The sequence below is a fragment of the Solanum verrucosum genome, unplaced genomic scaffold, assembly GCF_900185275.1.
Source record: "Solanum verrucosum unplaced genomic scaffold, falcon-dt-bn FXZP01000163.1, whole genome shotgun sequence".
NCBI classification, from domain to species: domain Eukaryota; kingdom Viridiplantae; phylum Streptophyta; class Magnoliopsida; order Solanales; family Solanaceae; genus Solanum; species Solanum verrucosum.
The window spans coordinates 1,878,236-1,898,205 of NW_026020379.1; the positions used below are offsets into that span (position 1 = coordinate 1,878,236).

The 19,970-nt window shown below is 31.6% G+C and overlaps 1 protein-coding gene and 1 pseudogene across 5 annotated transcripts in view; one reads left to right on the forward strand and one right to left on the reverse strand.

The window, feature by feature from the left end:
• The window catches only part of LOC125839081 (actin-depolymerizing factor 10-like), an 858,671-nt gene that overhangs the window by 217,020 nt on the left and 621,681 nt on the right, over positions 1-19,970 (reverse strand). The window lies entirely within an intron of this gene.
• On the forward strand, positions 10,957-14,689 carry LOC125839032 (uncharacterized; annotated as a pseudogene).

Genomic DNA, 19,970 nt, shown 5'->3' on the forward strand with positions numbered 1-19,970 from the left:
ACCATGACAACAGATTACACAAATTAAAAGTTTTATCCTATGACATATTAAGAATTTCAAAATTAAGACTTGAACATGAAAGGGACTTTTCTAGTATTTAAATCATAGTTTCTCATGTTGATACCAGTTCTTACTTTGATTACATGTGCTCTATTTATCGACATTTGTCACTACTCCATTGTTCACTCTAGGTAGTGATAAGATATGCGTGTTTATCATAATTTCACATGAGTAAGCCATAAGATATGTCAAAAATTAGGAGATTGAACTATCAAAAAATTTGAAGGTTCGTTAAAAAATATAGGAGATTGAATAGTCAAACTACTTAAAATTCAAGATATTTTGCTCCAATGCTTACTGCTATTAATGGTGATTGTGGCTATTTATCATTTAGATTAAATAAATTTTATTGTTGGATTTAGTGATATTGGTAAAAGAAGTGTGACAATTTTTGGTATTTTGATTTATGACATGTTCTTCACATCCTTCGTTTGACATTATATAAGCATATATTACATAAGTCCTAAACATAAAGAAACATAATCCTTTCTCCACTGCTGCAAACTACATTTCCTCTTGCTAAGTATATTAGTTATATTAAATTTAAAGTTCATCACTTTCTTTTTATCTTCTCTGTTGCTTGGAAAAGTGATATATGTTAAGAGAATCAAAATTTCATTAAAAAATGGTTAAGTTTCATTGTTGGTTTCCTGAATTCAGAATCTGCTATTAATTTGAATGTTGCTATGCCTATCAATGTATTGTTTGATAGTGACTCGATGAGTTCTTATTATCTTACAGTTATAGCAACCTTGCAATCTTAAATTATTAATTTGTTTTCTATGAAGTTTTATTCGATGTTTTGTTACTAAACTGACATGATCTTATTTTGAATAGGTCAAGAATATAAAATTTGAAGAAACTGTCAGTGCAGAAAGTGAAGAGAAGAGTTGAAGCACACGAAAAACTTAGTCTTTTTCTGTTTTGTTTTGTTAGGGGTTGCTATTTTGTTTGCTTAAAGATGTAGGTATTTTTACATACAACAATTGTATTTTCTTTGCACCTCAAGAGTTTGATAGAATTAAGGTTATACACTTTGGCTGGGTATATCTTTTGATAATAGTTAATCTATACACTTTTTATGTGAATAATGATTATGTTGTACGTAAATGCATTTATTTGTGTATATATATGAAGGCATACAAAAGGAATATTTGGCTCCTAAAAGTATTGTTGTTGGAAGTCTCAATAAAATTAATTAGAGACACTTTAGTCGCTAATAGTAATAATTACTGAATTTATCATTGCCATTGTGAATTATTAACGAACAGAATGAATAGCAACGAAGGGAAAAGTCGGTCGCTAAGAAAATATAGTGATTGAATTTTTGTAAAAACCATTTTTCTTGTAGTGGAAGGCCATACAACAATTTTTGTAATCGACATACTCTTTTCTCCCCCTATTTGGCATAACCTTGTGGAATCTTCATGTAAAATTCTTCATGCAAGTATCCATGTAGAAAGACATTGTTGACATCTAATTGATGAAGTTCCCAATTTCAAACCGCTAACAGACAACGAACGAACAGTGACAAGCTGTGCAAATGTTACATGAAAATCAACCCCTCCAATCTGAGTGTATCCTTTCACAACCAAGCACGCCTTGTAGCGTTCAATGCTTCCATCAAGTTTGTACTTGACTTTATAGACCCATTTCGAATCTATGGCCTGTTTACCTAGAGGTAAAATTTGGAAAGTCCGAGTATGGTTGGTTTCTAAAGCTGAAATTTCCTTTGCCGTAGCTTCTTTCCTATGTGTGTGCTTAACTGCTTGAGTAAAGAATTTTGGCTCATCAAGAGATGAGATGGACGCCAAAAAAGCATTGTGACTGGATGATAGTTTAGAATATATATGAAATAGAGCGAGATAAACGATGTACCGTTGAGTTGGCTAATGGAGTGGGAGAGAGAGGCTGATCATTTAACTGAGCAAGAGAAGGGGGCAAGACATAATCATACCCTGACAACTTACGCGAGACTTGTCGTGAGCGTTTACCAAATGCAAGGACAGTAGAATCAATGCTATCAGATGCAGTAGATGGATTGATAATAGAAGAATCGTGAGAAGAAGATGCATGAGGGCTTGGTGAAGTTACTGGTAGGAGACAAGTGTTTGTGGATACAACTTCTGGATTCTAAATGAGAAGAAGACGTTTGTTTGATTATCTTCCAAGTGCTTGTGCTCTCAACTTAGCTTTTCTTAGTTAACTTTTCCTTTTTTTCTTTTAGCTTTCTAGTGCATTTCCAGTTTTCTATTCATGTTTTAACACAACATTAGGTTCTAGTGGCTTCATTTTTATATTAACTCCCTCCCTCCTCCATACCAGTTTTCTATTCGTGTTTTAGCACAACATTAGGTTCTAGTGGCTTCATGTTTATATTAACTCCCCCCTCCTCCATACTTGATTTTATTATACTTTTCTTGAGCCGAGGGTCTACAGAAAACAACATCTCTCCCTTCACATGGTAGGGGTAAGACTATGTACACACCACTCTCCACACTCTACATGTGGGATTACACTGGGTATGTTATATGTTTCTATAACTTTTTTGAGAAACTAGAAACGACGTGTGAGTTGACATGGATATGTAAATGCATGTCAATGGATATGTAAATGCATGTCAAAAGCTTTCTGTGTCATTTAATTGTGGGATTCATTGACCTTTTTATTTGATATTGATAAGGTAAACTCGAGCATTTCGATTTGAAGGGAAATATCATATGTGAACAACAAATTGTTTTATCTGAGTTTCAAACCAATGGATTTTCTATTTTGGAACTCTCTTCTTCACCAGCTTTAAATGAACCTTATGATGATGATCCTTAGTTGCTTCATGAGTTTCTGATCTTGTTGTCAATCATGTTTGGTATTTAAGTGGAGAAAGGCAGATGGAAGCAGTACCATTGTGCTCTCCTCTCATGCTTGCTTGTGTGAAGGTTTAGAGCCTTTCTCAAAAGATCTGGTCCAACAATAATCTCATATAAAGATGTGATTTGCCTCTCCAAGTTCATTTTTCCCCCTAGAAACAGTTGAGCTGGTATGTAAGTCATAATGATTTGTGAAATGGAATTAATGATTGATGGATGTTTCCGGCAAAAAGGCCGTCTATGTTGTACTAGGCCGCATGAGCTTTTGGATTTTTTATTTTTTTTTATGAAAGTAATTTTAAGAAGATAAATTTGTATCAAACGAAACTAGATAGGATAAAATCTATGGGTGATGTGATTTAAACAAAGTGATGTGAGTCGTTTTCTGGATCTACAGACTACTGAATCATTGCCCGTCCTTGTCCGAATATCTTTGTATTAAGGTGATGCACTCATTTAATGATAAAATTGGATAAACAATGTTGGGTGGGAAAACTGAAGTTTTCATTAGCTTATAGCAACATGAGATACCTGGAATAAGTCATAAGTGGGCTGCCTACCAGCACTATTTGTGATGTTAGAAAATCGGTAGTTTTAGTTTATGCCTTACAATCCTATTTCTTTTGCCTTTGGATACCTAGGCAAGGCACTCACTCACTGGCTTATAATCCTAGACTCGATCAAGCAGTGAGAAAGGGGAATTTTGCTTATGTTGATAACAGGGGTTAGAAACAGAGATAAACAGAGGCCTTTCATCCTTTGTGGGAGAATTTCACGGAGACATTTAGAGAGAGTGGCTCTCTCTAAACTCCAACAATTGTCTTTAAGACTTATACGACTGATGGCTACAAACGTTGCATTATGAGGAAAAAGAAACAAGTGGAAGAGAATCTCATACGTACAACTTTTTTTTATCTTTTTTCACATATAAACAAAATGTCATGACCGAAGTCAGACATCCAAAATCAAAGCTTTATCAAGGAATTTGAAAACTGCCTTCTATACTAGGGCTAATTATGTTTCTTTGCCCCTCCAAAGGAGAGGGGTTAAGTTACCCTTATCTCAAAAAAATAAAGCACAGGGGTTAAAACAGAGGGATAAGGAGGGTTAAAAATAGAGATGAAGAGGGAGAGAATAGCAAAAAAAAGACGAAGGGTATAAAGTAATCACCCAGTGTACCATCAAATAAACAGGGGTCTAGAGTTGTGAGGCCACCATTCGAGGAGGGGCAAGGAAAAACGAGAATATGGCGGTCCTCGCACGAATAGAATTTAGGAAATCATGTGGGGATGATAATGGAAACCACTGCACATCCATCTCATGTCGAAGAGCGGGGGCCTATTTTATGTATACACAGATTGGGGGGCCTTATTTCAGATTAGAGGATATAAATGAACAGAACAGTGGCAAACTGCATCTACCTAGTACAAGTCCCTGGAAAAAAATTGTGTGACTAATTTTAATGAATAACAAATATGTAATGATTGCTATGCTATGTGTGGTTAACGATTAGGAATTAGGATGGGTATACAGTGAGGACGTAAGGGTTTTTAGGTTCGGAGGTTGTGTTTTCTCCGTGAATGATTTGTAATTTGGCTTAATTTCTTATTATTATCACATTATGAGTTAAATTTTAGTATATTGAGATAGTTAACTATGTATTAAGTCAAGGTTAAATACATAGTAATGTGGGTGTTGTTAGTTTCGAAATCTTATTGTAAATATGTACTTGAATAGATTGCATTGATTTGGATGCTCAACGAAAAGGGAAGGCTCAAGTCCCAGAGTGATTGTTCGAGTATTTGAGGCAAGTGAATTTCTAAATCCTTGTTAAGTGCATAGAATCGTATATTTCCATATGGTATGTGTTGGGGAGTAATGGGACTTGCTGATGGGTTGACTTGTCCATATTGAATAATTCTAATGATGAAAAAGGGGTAATAAAATGCAAGGTGATTAATTGTTGGTGTGTGATGTGTTGAGAATGGTTTGAAAGGCTTATTGACTCATTGTTGATATTGTATCACAGTTGTGTTGTTGTGAATTGTGCATTATTATGAAAATGGTCATCTCTTCATTATTTATTTGAACATGTCATTTGCATTGATTCTGAGACATGGTTGTGATAAGTGTTATGTGAATTGAGGAAGAATAAGAAATTAACAAGGATGTACCATTTCAAGGGACGTGTCGCACGTCGCGACAGATACTATATTTTGAGGGATGTGTCGCACACCGCGATGGATACTATATATCAAGGGACGTGTCGCGCGCCGCGACGGATACTATATATTGAGGGATGTGTCACGCGCCGCGACATATGCTATATATCGAGGGTCATGTCGTATGCTGCAACTGATACATGGACAGATATGTCCCCCATGGATTCCATACTGAGAGACTTCGGGTTTGTATTGTTAGGTCATACATGCATCTCTATTCTTGACATTGCATTTCATTGAATTGCACATTTTTATCATTGGTGGACATGATCTTGTGTGTTGTTGATTTTATGAGTGCCTTTCTGTGGAACTTGAGATTGATGAATATTGAATTTGTTGTTGAGGATATGTAATTGTTAGAGTGTTGTTGTTGAGCTGTGTGCTATGTAAATTGTGAACTATTAGGTTGGGCTGGTTTTATGCAGGTTGTAGTTGTGGAGGTTCGGTTGGGGTATAAGGAGTACCCACATTCTATTCCCTTAGATTGTGTTTAGAAGTTTACTTGTTGAGTACCGTGTCCCTTGCTTCTACATTTTTGTAGGTTACTAGTCCGAACCTTCGTGATACTTTCTCTTCTTTCCTTGTCTAAGGCTTCTTGTGGAAGTTTGTGAGGCAGCTGCTTGCCATTTAGGCAGACCTTCTTACTCTTATTTATGATCTTGTTATATTCTAGAAACAATGTCATTTGAGACTTGTATTTTTCTTTTGAATCAATTATAATATTTTAGAGGCTTGTACACGTGACAACCAGGTTTTAGGATTTTATTAAGTTGACTTAGTTATCCGCACTTATGATATTTTGATATGTCAATTTGTCTTACTTCCGCATTTTTGTGATATTTGAGTTTTAGGCTGACTTGTCTTAGAGGGATAAGATGAGTGTCATCACGTTTATTTTTGGATCGTGGCATGTATTTTGTATTTTCATTAGTCAGTTCTCTTGTATACATAGCATTTTTGTACTTAGTAGCTCGTATACCTGTGACACTAGGTCCAGAGATTTGGTTCTTGTGTCAGTTTGTCGTTCTTGGCCATTTGGATATGTTTTGTATATTATGTATCGTACTTACATTTCTATACTACGCTGGGGCGGCTCTAAGGCTTGGCCAGTGAGGCCATTGCCTTAGGCCTCAAAAAATTGAAGGCCCCAAATTTGTTTAAATTATTATTATTAATTTTATTATATATTAATATAATTTATATAAATAAAATTGTTATTGTATATTTTTTATTATGATTTATTTGAGAGTATTTGATATATTTGTTTTAACTTTCAATTTTAAATTTTATCCTTTTTATATAGGAACTAATATATATATATATATATATATATATATAACATAATTTTAAAAAATCAATCTTTTCTTAAACTACGCGAACATAAAAATATTCATGCACAAGTTTCCTTTTCTTTTTAATTTAATATATTATATAAAAAATTTATAATTTGTTTTAGATATTCACCAATGAGTGCTACTTATAATGGAATGAATTATATCATTTAAAAGAATTATATCATTTAAATTGATCAGAAATTTGTAATTTTTGTTACTATCCATGCTCAAAACTTCAACTATTAAGTTATGTATTTTCTTCTCTTTTTCTTATTTGTGATGGTAGCCAAATTAAATTTTCAATTTGAGTTTTGAAGCTTAACATAGATAATCCATCACTTTTGTTTTTTGTACTCTTCATCCTTTCTTTTCTTTTTTGTGTGAAATTTGATATTTTTTTGTCTTAAATAATTAATCTATTGTGTAGAAAATAGATTTTCTTTTTAGTGTATAAATTTTATAAAATAAATTTAAAGGCCTTTTAATATGATTTTGCCTTAGGCCACGAGATCTGCTGAGCCGCCCCCGAGTACAACCCCTAAAAGCTAAGTGCATATAACAAGGAGATGTGACAGAGTAGGAAAGAATGCAGAAATAAATAAACCAATTCAGACTAATATATAAAAAGCTAGCATGAATAACAAAGTGCACTCACATAGCCATCCCATTGAAGAGGTTGATCCCAAAGCATTTAGTGTCAATAGGAGAATTTCAAAGACACATTTAGAGAGAGTGGCTTCAATGATGGCAATTCCCAATTCTTTATGAGTTACACGACAAATGGTTACAAAATTTTCGTCATCCAGGTAAAACAAAAGTGGCACATTTCACACTCCTATTTTTCCGTTTTTTGAAGAATAGATTTTTTCCAATTAAAGTGACATTTTGAAAAAGGATTGTTTTATTGTTCAGAGTCGTCACTTGGAATTGAATTTTAGTGTTCCAAGTCAGCTTATTTAAATCCCTAATCAAAAGAAATTTGACTCTTTATTTTATTGGTCTGCGAACTAGAAATTTGGGTAAGGAAATCTGTTGACCGAGGGGAAGGTGTCGGGCACCCCTCGAGTCCCGTGGTTCTAGCACGATCGCTTTATTGACTTAGATGACTTAAATTAATTTTTTGGATATTGTATTATTAACTTAATAACTAAGAAAATTATTTACCCTCATTCTTTGATTTATTTAAAACTATCCTATTTTATTAATATCTGTCCATTAATTAAAAATATGTATATGCACATAAATTTATTCAAACTAAATAAAGTAAAGTTGAGGAATAGATATTTACAAATCTTGAAACGTCCGTAATTTCTTTTCTTTTCCCTTTTTATGTATTTATATATATATATATATTATTTTTTATTTTGTGTTATTATGGGTAGAATTTATATAGGTATCTAATAGTTAGGAATTAGAATTTATGCAGAAAAGAGATTTTTTTTTTTGAGTTTGAGCCTTTTAGGATTGTATTTTTAGTTAGATTAAAAATGAGAAATAAAATTTTATGAGATTTAAGAATAGTTTTAGAAAGAAAATTTTAATATATTTTTTTTATTCCATGCTGCACTATCAATTATTATTTTTCATATCATATTTTTATTTCTCTCTTCTTAACTTTTTTTTTTGAATATTAATTTTCTTTCTGTTTTAACTTTACTTTATTATTTTTTTTATTTTTTATTAGTACGTTCTCCTTCTTCCTCTTTTTTTTTTTTTTTAAAAAAAAAAAACACTTCTACCTTTTATTCTATTATTACTATTTTCCTATACATTCAACTTCTGCCTCCTCTTCTCTTTTTGTTTTGTTTTTTTTTTTTCTTTCTCCAATGAAATCTTAAATAGAATTCATTCCTTCTCTAAAAATGTATACTTAATAATCTATATTAAAGCGATAACCATCCCAAGCTTATTCTAGAGGTAAAACTACTTAATCGAAAGTAAATAGAATAAAAAGGACGAAAACATATTTTACGCATTCAACTACTTAACTTTCGAAGAAAAATAATCAGTTGACACGACTACGTTATAGCATTATTATAACTAAGACAGAAAGGCAAATAACATTCTTGAAGTAAACACTAAAACATATATATTTAGGGGGAAAAAAAGAAAATTAAAGATTAAAAAAAATGTTGACAAACTACTGTAATATTGCTAACAAAATGTGAACTATATGCCACCAAAGGTTTCAATGAAACAAAAATAAAATAAAAGTAAATAAAAGTGAAATCCTATGATATTATAGATTATTACACATATTGTGCTCGACCATTCGATAAGTTGGAACATTGTTTGTTAAGTTAACTACCAATTCCATGTCACTAAAATTTACGTATTCATTGAGCGAAATAAAATAACACGAATCAACTAATAAGCTCTTTTAAAACAAAAAGAAAAAATAAAAAAATAAAACTCAAAGAGAATGAATATATCAAATTTACACGACACATAAAAGTAAGAGGTAGAGCAAAATCTTATATATATTTGGCTGGAAAAAAAAAACAAGAAAATATAGTATCACAATTTTATTTTTATGCAAATGTGAAGATACAAGAAAAGGAGGTCAGTTGTTACCTCTTACGGAAATTTCCACACAAAAGAAACAATTGTTGCGATATACTGATTTCCAAAGTTAATAATTGTAAATTAACCTTAAAGAGCCACAAATCCGAAACCGCAAATAAAACCTTGAACTATAACTTAATTCTCATAATAAAATTCACTTTTCGTCTCTTTTTCTCTTCTCTCTTCTCCTTTCTCTATCTGTGTACTTTTGTATTTTTCTCTGTTGCTTGTTCTTCTCTTTTTCTTTGGTGTCGTATTCTGTGCGTGTGAAATTTTCTAACTTTGGGGTGTTGTTTTTTTTCGTCTCTCCTCATTCTTTATGTTGATGTGTATTGTGATACATATAGTAATATTGTGTGTGTATTGTGTATAGTACGTGTGTATGTGGGTGAGTTGAGGAAAATGGGGTGAGATGTGGGTGAGTGGGGGTAGTAGTAGCGGATAGATTATTTTTTTTAATAATATAATATATAATAAGAATATTATATAATTATTATTTTTTAAACTAACAAGAATTGAGTAGCTAATAATAAATTATAATTAAGAAATACTAGCTATTTAGTAAACTAAAAATAAAATAAAACATATATTTTTTGTTATTTCCAAATCTTTTAAAATTAACTTACTAAAATAAGACAAAATTGAAATATCTAACTTAGACATAAAAGAAATATTTAAGGACTAAAATGTAGTGTAAAACTTTATGTTCGGTCAAAAATTACGTATCTACAATTTGCCCTTTTTTGGCTGGAAACACGAAGAGTTTTCAGACAAAGAAGTAGACAAAGCGATAAGTTTTGACCGAATTCTTATTTGAAAGAAAAAAAAAATGCGACCGAGTCCTTCTTTTGGACAAACCTACATATCCCGGGTTATAAGGGAATCAAGTCATGTGTAGTTCAAGGGTAAAAAGAAGGAAAATGAGTTGGAGAGTCGAGTGATGTCTTGTTGAGATTCCAGTTCGTGGCTCCGGCCTGTTATTACATCGAAAATGATAAGACTAAAATGAAGAATACAAAATCCTATCTAATCTGTTTGTCTTGAATCTCTTTCTTCAAGTCTTCATTTGGATCTTCAGTTATCACCTCTCCTTTTTCTAGCGGGTACCTTAATCTCAAAGTTTAATCTTGAAGTTGAGATTTGATCAGACTTGAACTTGAAACTTGAATCAAGTTGTTGACACTCCCTCAAAATACAGTTTGTAGAATATTGTTGAATGTTGTTTTCTTGATTAGTTAGCTGAACAGAAATAGGATAGGTGCTCCCCATCCTAAACAAGTGAGACTAAAAATTCTTCACCATAAATCGAATATCCACTGCTATATTGACAAAAGTGGGGTGCACAATCATAATTCTCATTATGATATTATTGAAGACTCAGAGGGGTGCATGAGAGAAAACAATTTATATATAGTTCAAATAATATCAAAACAGTGAATAAGTAGATATTAACATATTATGCCAACAAATACAATAGGACAAATTACTAAAATACACAACACTTCTTTACCTATTATCAATATTTCCCTACTATTTTAATAAAATACAAAAATCCCTTATTTCCCCAAAATTCAACTAAACCGATACTTTATTTGTTTGAAGCAAAATCAAATCTTTCCCATTCCCTAAATTTCGCCCCCAATCTCTCCCATTACAATTTCAGTTATCAATTTCAAAAAAATTTGAATTTGAAAAGAATCCTATCACTGTTAAATCGGATTCAGAGTTCTAACTAGGGTTTTTCATCTTCTTCATTGTAATTTCCGCCATTTTTTTTTCTTTTATTTTGTATCAATGAAGTATGATACATCCATTATGCATCTAACATCTAAATAATCTCTAATGTTTTCTTCAGAAGATCCGAACAATAACGATTTCAGTTCTAAAAGGTTGGCTATTCCGATAACCATGACAAGTTCAAGTTCTAGCAAGAAAAAATCGAAGAAGAAAGTACATGCAACTACTTCAAAAGATTCGAAAACCCTCCAAAAAAGGGGTAGAAAGGTTGCCCCACCCATTGTTCGACCAACATTACCAAATGTAAGCATACATTTTTCCTAATTTTTATCATATATCTTACCCCTGTTTTTCCTAAAAATGTGATGATAATTAATTTTTTTATTTTTTTATTAAGTATCATCTGTGAATCGTGATTTTTTGTAGGTCAGATTTTGGTCACTGTATATTATTGTATATAAGAAAATTGCTTAATTCAACAATTTTGCATGTAGTTTGATTTTTGTACTGTGAATCATAGTTAATGATAAGTCTCCATTGAATTATACAATATGATTGATTTTGTGTACATATTATGTCTTCTTGTTTTTTAGTATCATATACTTTTTTATGATTGATAAAAATCATTTATGTAATTGCAGAATGTCAGTTATGTAATTAAACATATTCCAATGAACTGCTTAAAGTTTGGTCCTACCTACAACTCCAATTTTATTGAAGATTTAGTACTGTCAATAAAGGACCAAGGTATTGAGTTATTCAAGGATACCATATTTGCCCCATACCTTAATATCCCTAAATGCAACTATCAAAGTCAGATTACCAAGTGTTTATATCTGTTAGAGATTGAGCAGGGCAATTTAGCTAATGAAATTCACATTCGTCATGCCAAAGGGAATGTCTTGATATTTAGTATCACAGATTTTGCAATTATTACTGGTTTGAGATGTAAAGGAAATGTCAAAGATTTTAATTATCCAGCTTCAAAAACCAGTAGGCTTGTGCAAAGATATTTTCCTAGTCCAAATTATAATGTGAATAAAGGTCGCCTAGTAGATCGTTTTATGCAAGGTGGTTGGGACAACAATGATGATGCCCTTCAGATGGCTATCTTGTTTTTCATTCACACATTTTTGTATTCCCAACTTGGGGATGCACCAATTCCTATTGAAGATTTCTTCATGGTAGAAGATGGTAGCTATGAAGAGTACCCGTGGGGACAAGTGGCTTTTACAAAGTTAATGAAATCTTTTAGACAAGAGTATACACCCACCAAAAAAATGTATCGTTTGAATGGACTCCCATACGCATTGAATGTCTGGAAATATGAATGTGCGTCTGTACTAAATAACGAGATAGCCGTTAAAGAAGGAAACGGTATACCAAGGATGTGCAATTGGCAAGTTGTTGCTCCAAAGCCCAAATTTGAGATGTTCATGGATACCATATTTACTGAGGTATTAACTACATAACAACATTTTTACTTCACTTTTTTAAGTATGCGATACACTATTAATTTGATTTTAATGTTGTTTTACTATTTGTTTGTATAAATTGACTGTTCTAACATACAACCAACTCCTGAGGAAATCAGATCACTTGATTTACCGGATAACAACCATGTACCTTCAAATCGACCAGATTCACCAATTGTTAATAACGAGGAGGTGCAACCGGAGGAGGTTCCTAGTTTTGAAGACTTCTCATCAAAACCTCCGGATCGATTCTTGAGGAGATCAACTCGAGTACCTAGCTCAGGATCTACCCCACCCCGCAAAAGAATAAAGGTTGTACATCCACATAAATATAGTTTGTCCCACCTCACACAACCACATGAGCAACCAAAACAGTCATTTCAATCTCCAAGTTCATAACCAAAACAGGCTGATAATGTATCTGGTGTTCCTCATAATACATTCTCTGGAAAAACAACTTTTGACAGTGCAGGAATGGAGGATCTGAAGATGTACATGAAGGGTTATGTAAGTAAACATTAGATTTAAACAATTGTTTATTCATTATTAAATCCATTTTATATGCTTAATTTAAGTACAGGTTGACAACAAATTTGGAGCTCTTGAAAATAAAATTGGAGCACTTGAGGAGTTAATAAAAAGCAATCAGTCTGAATTGCTGAAAGCGTTTGGCGCGAAAGATAACAAAACTGAAAAGGTTGTATTTTGATTTTTTGTTTTCCTTCTCAATTTTATGGTATACTGATTATTTGGATGATGAAGGATATTGGAGGCGTTTCATCGTCACACATGATGGATGATTCTGTAGAGAAAGGTGGTGTTGATTCACAACCCAAGTCTGATAAATTCGATCAACAAACCATTTCACCCATACAAATGGATTTTGCAACTGATTATGATGTTGTTAAACCTGCTGTGGATGTTGAAAAAGAAAAGGTTTCTGATCACACTGTTCAAAAGGTGTGTAATTATATCATGGTTAATAGTTGATAATTTAATTTATCATGTGTTTCAATCCCTTAAATTTATTTAAGAATATATCATGGTTAATGGTTGATACTTTAATTTATGAAATATATGTTGCTAATTTGTGTATCACTGACTGTACTTTACACTTTACACATTAATAATGTATATGATAATGTACTTCCCAACTTTATGGTATATTGATTTTGCAACTGTTGATGATGTCGATGAACCTGTTGTGTAGGTTGGAAAAGAAAAGGTTTATGAAGACACTGCTAAAAAGGTGTGTATGTATCTGATACTTAATTTATTTAAACATGTATTATTATGTTTTTAATCCTTTAAATAGTTTAAGAATATATCATGGTTAATGGTTGATACTTTAATTTATGAACTATATGTTGCTAATTTGTGTATCACTTACTGTACTTTACACTTTACACATTAATAATGTATATGATAATGTACTTTCCAACTTTATGGTATATTGATTTTGCAACTGTTAATGATGTCAATGAACCTGCTGTGGAGGTTGGGAAAGAAAAGGTTTCTGAAGACACTGTTCAAAAGGTGTGTATGTATCTGATACTTATTTATTAATGTATATGATACTATATCTATATTTTTTGTATCATGCACATTAATATTCTAACATTGTCAGAAACTTTATTTTGTATTATACTTTAATTGTTTTAACTTGCACATATAAATGTACAAACACAGAAGTATGATACATCCATTAAGGAACAAGTAATGCAAGATTCAAGTGTGCTTCAACCCACAACACTCTATAATGATCCTTCGGTAAATGTGATTATTCATGATAAGAAAGTAGTAAGTGAAAAGTGTTTTTATTATTATACATTAATTATTTTTGAAAAAAAAACATAATAGTATCTGATATTTTCTTTATTAGGATGATGGTGCAGATACAATTCAACAAGAATTCGGAAAACATGCTTCAAATTCAGCAGTTGTTAATACATCGGTATGGTTGTAATTTGTTACTGGAAAATGCAAACAGTTCCCTGATGTGGCATTATTTTTTTTTATGAAAATTGTAATATTTTTGTTATTTACTTGACATCATATAGGATTCTACCACATCGGCCTCCATTTCGTCTGGAACTGAATTAGCTGTAGATGCACTTGTATATGGACTTCCAAACCAGCCAATTAATGTCAAACCTCTGAGTGTACTCCATCTAACCGAAGGTGATGATTTTCTATCTGACAGCCAGATACCCACCCAACTTCCAGGAGATGAGCATGCACCGAATACAAATACAAAGACTCTAGCTCCTCGTAACAGAATGCCTTAAAAGGTTTTGCAGTCTCCTTATGTGAATTCTTTTGGATCAAGTGATAAGGGCAAGGAGAAAATAGACGATGACATCCGCCCATACACTCCATTTGAAGATTGTCGTATCACATATCAACTCTCGTCATACCCAGCATCTTGAAGATACTCCTTTACTCTGCCATCTATTTTTTCCAATTTAGCCATCAATTTTTCAAAATCCTCTTTTCTATAAGCCTTTGCCATTGAATAAAACAGATCACTTAGTATGGACCTGCTTTTCCTAAAGTTTGAACAAACATTTTTCCAGAGGTGCCATATGCATGCAAAATGAGGAACATTTGGAAAAACAATACTTACACCCTTCTTTATGCTTTCATTTCTGTCAGATACAACACACATTTTATCTCTCTCACCAAATGCATTTTTAAACTGTTGAAAGAACCATATCCATGAACAACCATTTTCCGTGTCAACAATTCCATAAGCTAAAGGCAATATGCAACCTAACATAGAAACACAAAACATTAATTTCCAAAACTCAAACCCTCTCATCATTGGCCTTAATGTTATAAAGTTATTTAGTATCATATACGTTCTAGTTCAAAATATATTTAATGATATGAAGTTATTTAGTATCATATATGTTCTAGTTCAAAATTATTCTAGATATTGCAGAATATTAAAGTTACTTCAAAAAATAAATAAATTCATAAACAACATAATATAACTGCCCCATCGAGCGTACTTGCCGATACAAATGTCCCTCGATAAGCTCCGCTAAGATGTGAAGCATCAACAACAACAACAGGCCTACAGAATTCAAACCCTCTCATCATTGGCCTTAAAGATATGAATAGATACATAAACTCATTTTTTTCTGACTTGTGCATCCTTATATATGAATTTGGATACACAGTTTCCAGCATATATATGTATCTTGGCAGCTGTTTATATCCATCAGCAGGCTTTCCCCTGATCATTTCCAATGCTCGCTCTTTAGACCTCTATGCTTGCTGATAAGAAATTTCAACTCCATAGAGTGCCCTAATATCAGTAATTATATCGTTGGGAGTATGTTTCCTTTTATGATTCCCCAATATAGGAGCTGTCACACCACTAACAAACCCAATAGTAGCTTGTACCTTACTTAATACCCTATCCCTCAATGGACATCTATGTTCACTATTAAAGTATCTAACTTTGAATATGTCTGAATTTTTCCTAACAGAGGCCTTCAATTTCCAACAACAATCATCTGAATAACATACTAATACGTAGCTGCAATTACACCATATATATTTGTTACTTGATCAGGTTTAATGTACTAATACATAAATAAAAACAGTACACATTCAATCATGTTCAGATGCAAATTTGATACCCAATTCAAAATTCACTAAATATGATAATTTATTGTATCCATTGCTCACAATTTTCAAACTAATCATTTTTCATCTACCATTCTAAATGTATACATAAATAACCATAAGCAATTCAAAACGAACATGATACGTAACACCTACGACGGCACGTAACACATGTTATCAGTGTCATGGTAAACATTTTAACAAACACTATAAAAAAAAATGAAGAAAATTATCAGATAATTTTATCACATACCTTTTGTTATCAGATCTTTTAATCTTAAAATTGAAGCTATTCTTTATTTTGTATTTTTCCATTACAGCCTTTAGAGTTGCCTTATTCTTGTACATTTTATTAACTTCAACAACAGAAATATTTGTATCTTATATATAATTCTTCACCTCCATTTCTGGTATGTAGTATGAATCACCAATTTTTGATTCAACAATAGTTAGAGCCTTTGCGTCGCTTTTTCCACCTCAACACACACGAATGCACCTGTTGTTGCATCGAAATTTTGTATCTCTTCATCACTTTTATCAGAGGTATCAATGCATAGAGGATACATACCGAATCTCACCTCATGTTTCTTAATTTCTATGTACAATTTCACCCCCATATCATTCCGAATACACAATGGAGACGAATTTCCTTCAACAACGTATCTGACCTCAATGTTTTTTTTGAATTCATCTATACCCAATTCAGCTTTAATTGCTGAAATAAGATTCACAAACGAAATATTTTCACAAACCACTATACCATCACTTATGTATCGTTCGTATCTAACATCGCTTTCCCATGATCCAGAATGCCTTAACAAGATCGAAATATTCATGTCGAATCTTCACAAAATAGCGTTCCAAATTTGAGAGAGATAAATCTTTTATTGTTTTTTTCGAAAAACAGGGAGAACGTTAGAGGATTAAAAAAAGTAAAAAATAAGCGTGATTTGAAATTAAAAAAAAATATTCAGTTAGATGATTATGAACTATTGATTGGTTGAAGGAAGAAACGTAACCGTGATTTGTGGGAGACAATTATAATTTCAGTTTTTAATCCCTTTTTTTACGCCTTAAACTGATAACAATAACTTACTAATTTAAGTATCAGCGCGTTAGAAATTAAAGTATCAACGCTCCTTTATTATGTATCCGGAAAACACTAAATAAGGGATTTTTGGTAATTAATGAAAGAGTAGGGAAATGAAGTAATTTCTTTCCTATACTATGTCATTTGCCTAATTTTTACAATACAATATCCAAAAACATAAATAAATAAATATGAGTCATACATGAGTCAATATTTACAAGCTCAAATTCAGGTTATTCCCAGCGGAGTCGCCATCTGTCACACCCCTATTTTTCCTCAAAATTATGATGTTTTGAAAGAAAATAGCTTTTCCAATTAAAGTGACATTTTGAAAAGGGATTATTTTGATTATTCAGAGTCACCACTTGAAATTGAGTTTTGGTATTTCAAGTCACCTTACTTAAATCCCTAATCAAAAAGAAATGTGACTCTTTATTTTGTTTTGTTTGCGAAAACAAAGATCAGATAAGAAATTTTATTGACTGAGGGGAAGGTATTAGATACCCCTCGAATTTCGTGATTCTAACACGGTCGCTTTATTGATTTATATATGACTTGACTTAATTTTGGATATCTTATATTTATAACCTTGCAAAAATGTTTATTTTTCATCTTATTTTAATGTTTGGATAATGTTTATGACATTTTTTTAACTTTTCCTTCTTTTCTTTTTTATTACATTTCCTCCTTCTTTTGTTTGTTTTTACTTTTTAATCTTATTTTTACGGCATTAACATGAAAAGAAAATCTACTAATTAAAATTAATATCTTTACATAATGAATCTTCATCATTTCAATTTATTAAGTCATAACTACACATATCATCATTAAAAAAAAATGAAAATAAGAATAAACTTGGACAATAGTGGGTATGTGTTTTTGAGTAGTGGGGAATTTTTTTTTTTTGCGTCTGTATGTACGTGTTTTTGAGTAGTGGGGAAATTTTTTTATCCTTTTCTGATGTATCCCCTGTGTGTAGTGTATAGTTGAGTATGCATAGGGGTGAACGATATGAGTATGTGGGTGTGTGGGGGTAAATAATAGGTAGTGGGACATGGTAATTGCAAGGAAGGTGGGGGTGTTCGGTGGGTTAATTTGGGATTAGTGGTAGGTTAATTTTTGTTAATAAATAAAAATATAATAATAATAATAATAATATTAACCAATTATTTTGGAATTAATAAAAATATAGAAAAATTAAATAGCTAGATCAAAAAATATAACTAAGAAAATATTAAAATCACTAATTTATTTACTAAAATTTTGAATAAAATTAAAAACAAAATGTCTTAAAGTGTGACTCTATTTTTGTTATTTTCAATCTTTTTAAAAACTTAATAAAATAAGATAAAAATTAAAATATAAAAGAACTTTTTAAAAAAATATTTAAACTCTAAAAATGACGTAAAATTTTAGGTTCGGTCAAAAATTACGTGTCTGCAACGCATAAACTAATTCATGAGGTTCTAGCGAAAGTGACCAATCTAATTCTGCTAGAAGACTATTTGATTGAAACCATCTCTTTTGAATATAATTATATCCATATAAGCACAGGTCATTGTTGAGCCAATACAAAGTTGAGTGACATACAATTGCGGTCGTATTGTTGGCAACAAAGAATAGAGCAGGATGACAGTCACATTGTTCGAACCCATTCTGATCAACCACCATATTTGCCAAGTACATGTTAGGATGATGATGTTCTTTGTGAATCCACTCCTCCTTAGCGACATCGTAAAGGAGCAAAACAAAGCTGCTCACTGAATAAAAGACTATTGTTGTTTTATTTATAACGGCGGTCCGAAAACCAGAAAAAGTTTCGAAATCTACCAATTTGGGCAGGTAATGCCATGTTTGGGAGTCCAGATTATAATATTCACCCCAATATGTCATCGCGTTGTCGTCGCGATCGTAGTAATCGAATACTAACCGATAGCCGCTGATAACATAGATCTTCTTACCGAAGGCAAACACAAACGACCTGTATCAGCGAAGATTTCTGTTATGTGATATGAGTTCCTAGGTAGAATTAGAGTTTGTGGTATTATCTTTAGTAAAGTTCATACTGATGGTGAAATGTTTTGTTTCATTTACCTCCTTAATTCCTCTGATGAAGTAGATGCATTCATCAATAACGGTCCACCCTGGAGAACTTTCAGTGGTGAAATTGGCAATCGGAGAAAATTTATCCGGCAACGAATCTAAATCAATCTTAAAATATTCGTGCAATTTATTCACGAAATAGATCACTCCTAGATAAATCATTGATATTGATACGATTTTTGGTCTAGGGTTTCAGAGTTTTTGCTTCTCTTTGTTGGTGTTGATAGGGATGGCAAACAAAGAAAAACTGCTACTATTTTTTATTATTTCATCATCATTTCATTCTTCTTCTTTTTTTGGAAAAAAATAATATGAAACTAAAAATTTCTCCTTCTTTAAAAAAAAATAGTATAAGTAGAAGCAGAAAATTATATTTTTGAAGACTAAAATATCTCTTACATATTTATCAACTAGATATAGGACCCCGTGCCAGCATGGGGCCCAATATATATTTTTTTTATTTCAATTTATATCATATTATGGAATTTGATAAGTTATTGAAATTTTTATATGATTTTAAAAATATTTTAAATTTTTGGCTATTGTGATTTGTAGTTTTTTTTTAAACATAATTTAGAAAATAATATTTATTACTCTGTTTGTTATAATTTATGTGGCACACGCAGAATTTCAAATATTAACATTTTTTTATATGTCTCTTTAATATATTAAGTTGTTAATTATTGTATTTTTACTATATAAAGGCCCCACCTCCTTCCACTTAAATAATATTTTTCAACCTTATGATGGTAAAAGTTGAATTTATTATCCTTTTCATTTAATTTTATATGATATTATTTTTTTCTATAAAATCATTATATATGTTTTAATAATTTAAATTTCAAAAACATTATAATTTAACTTTAAAGATTTTATTTTAT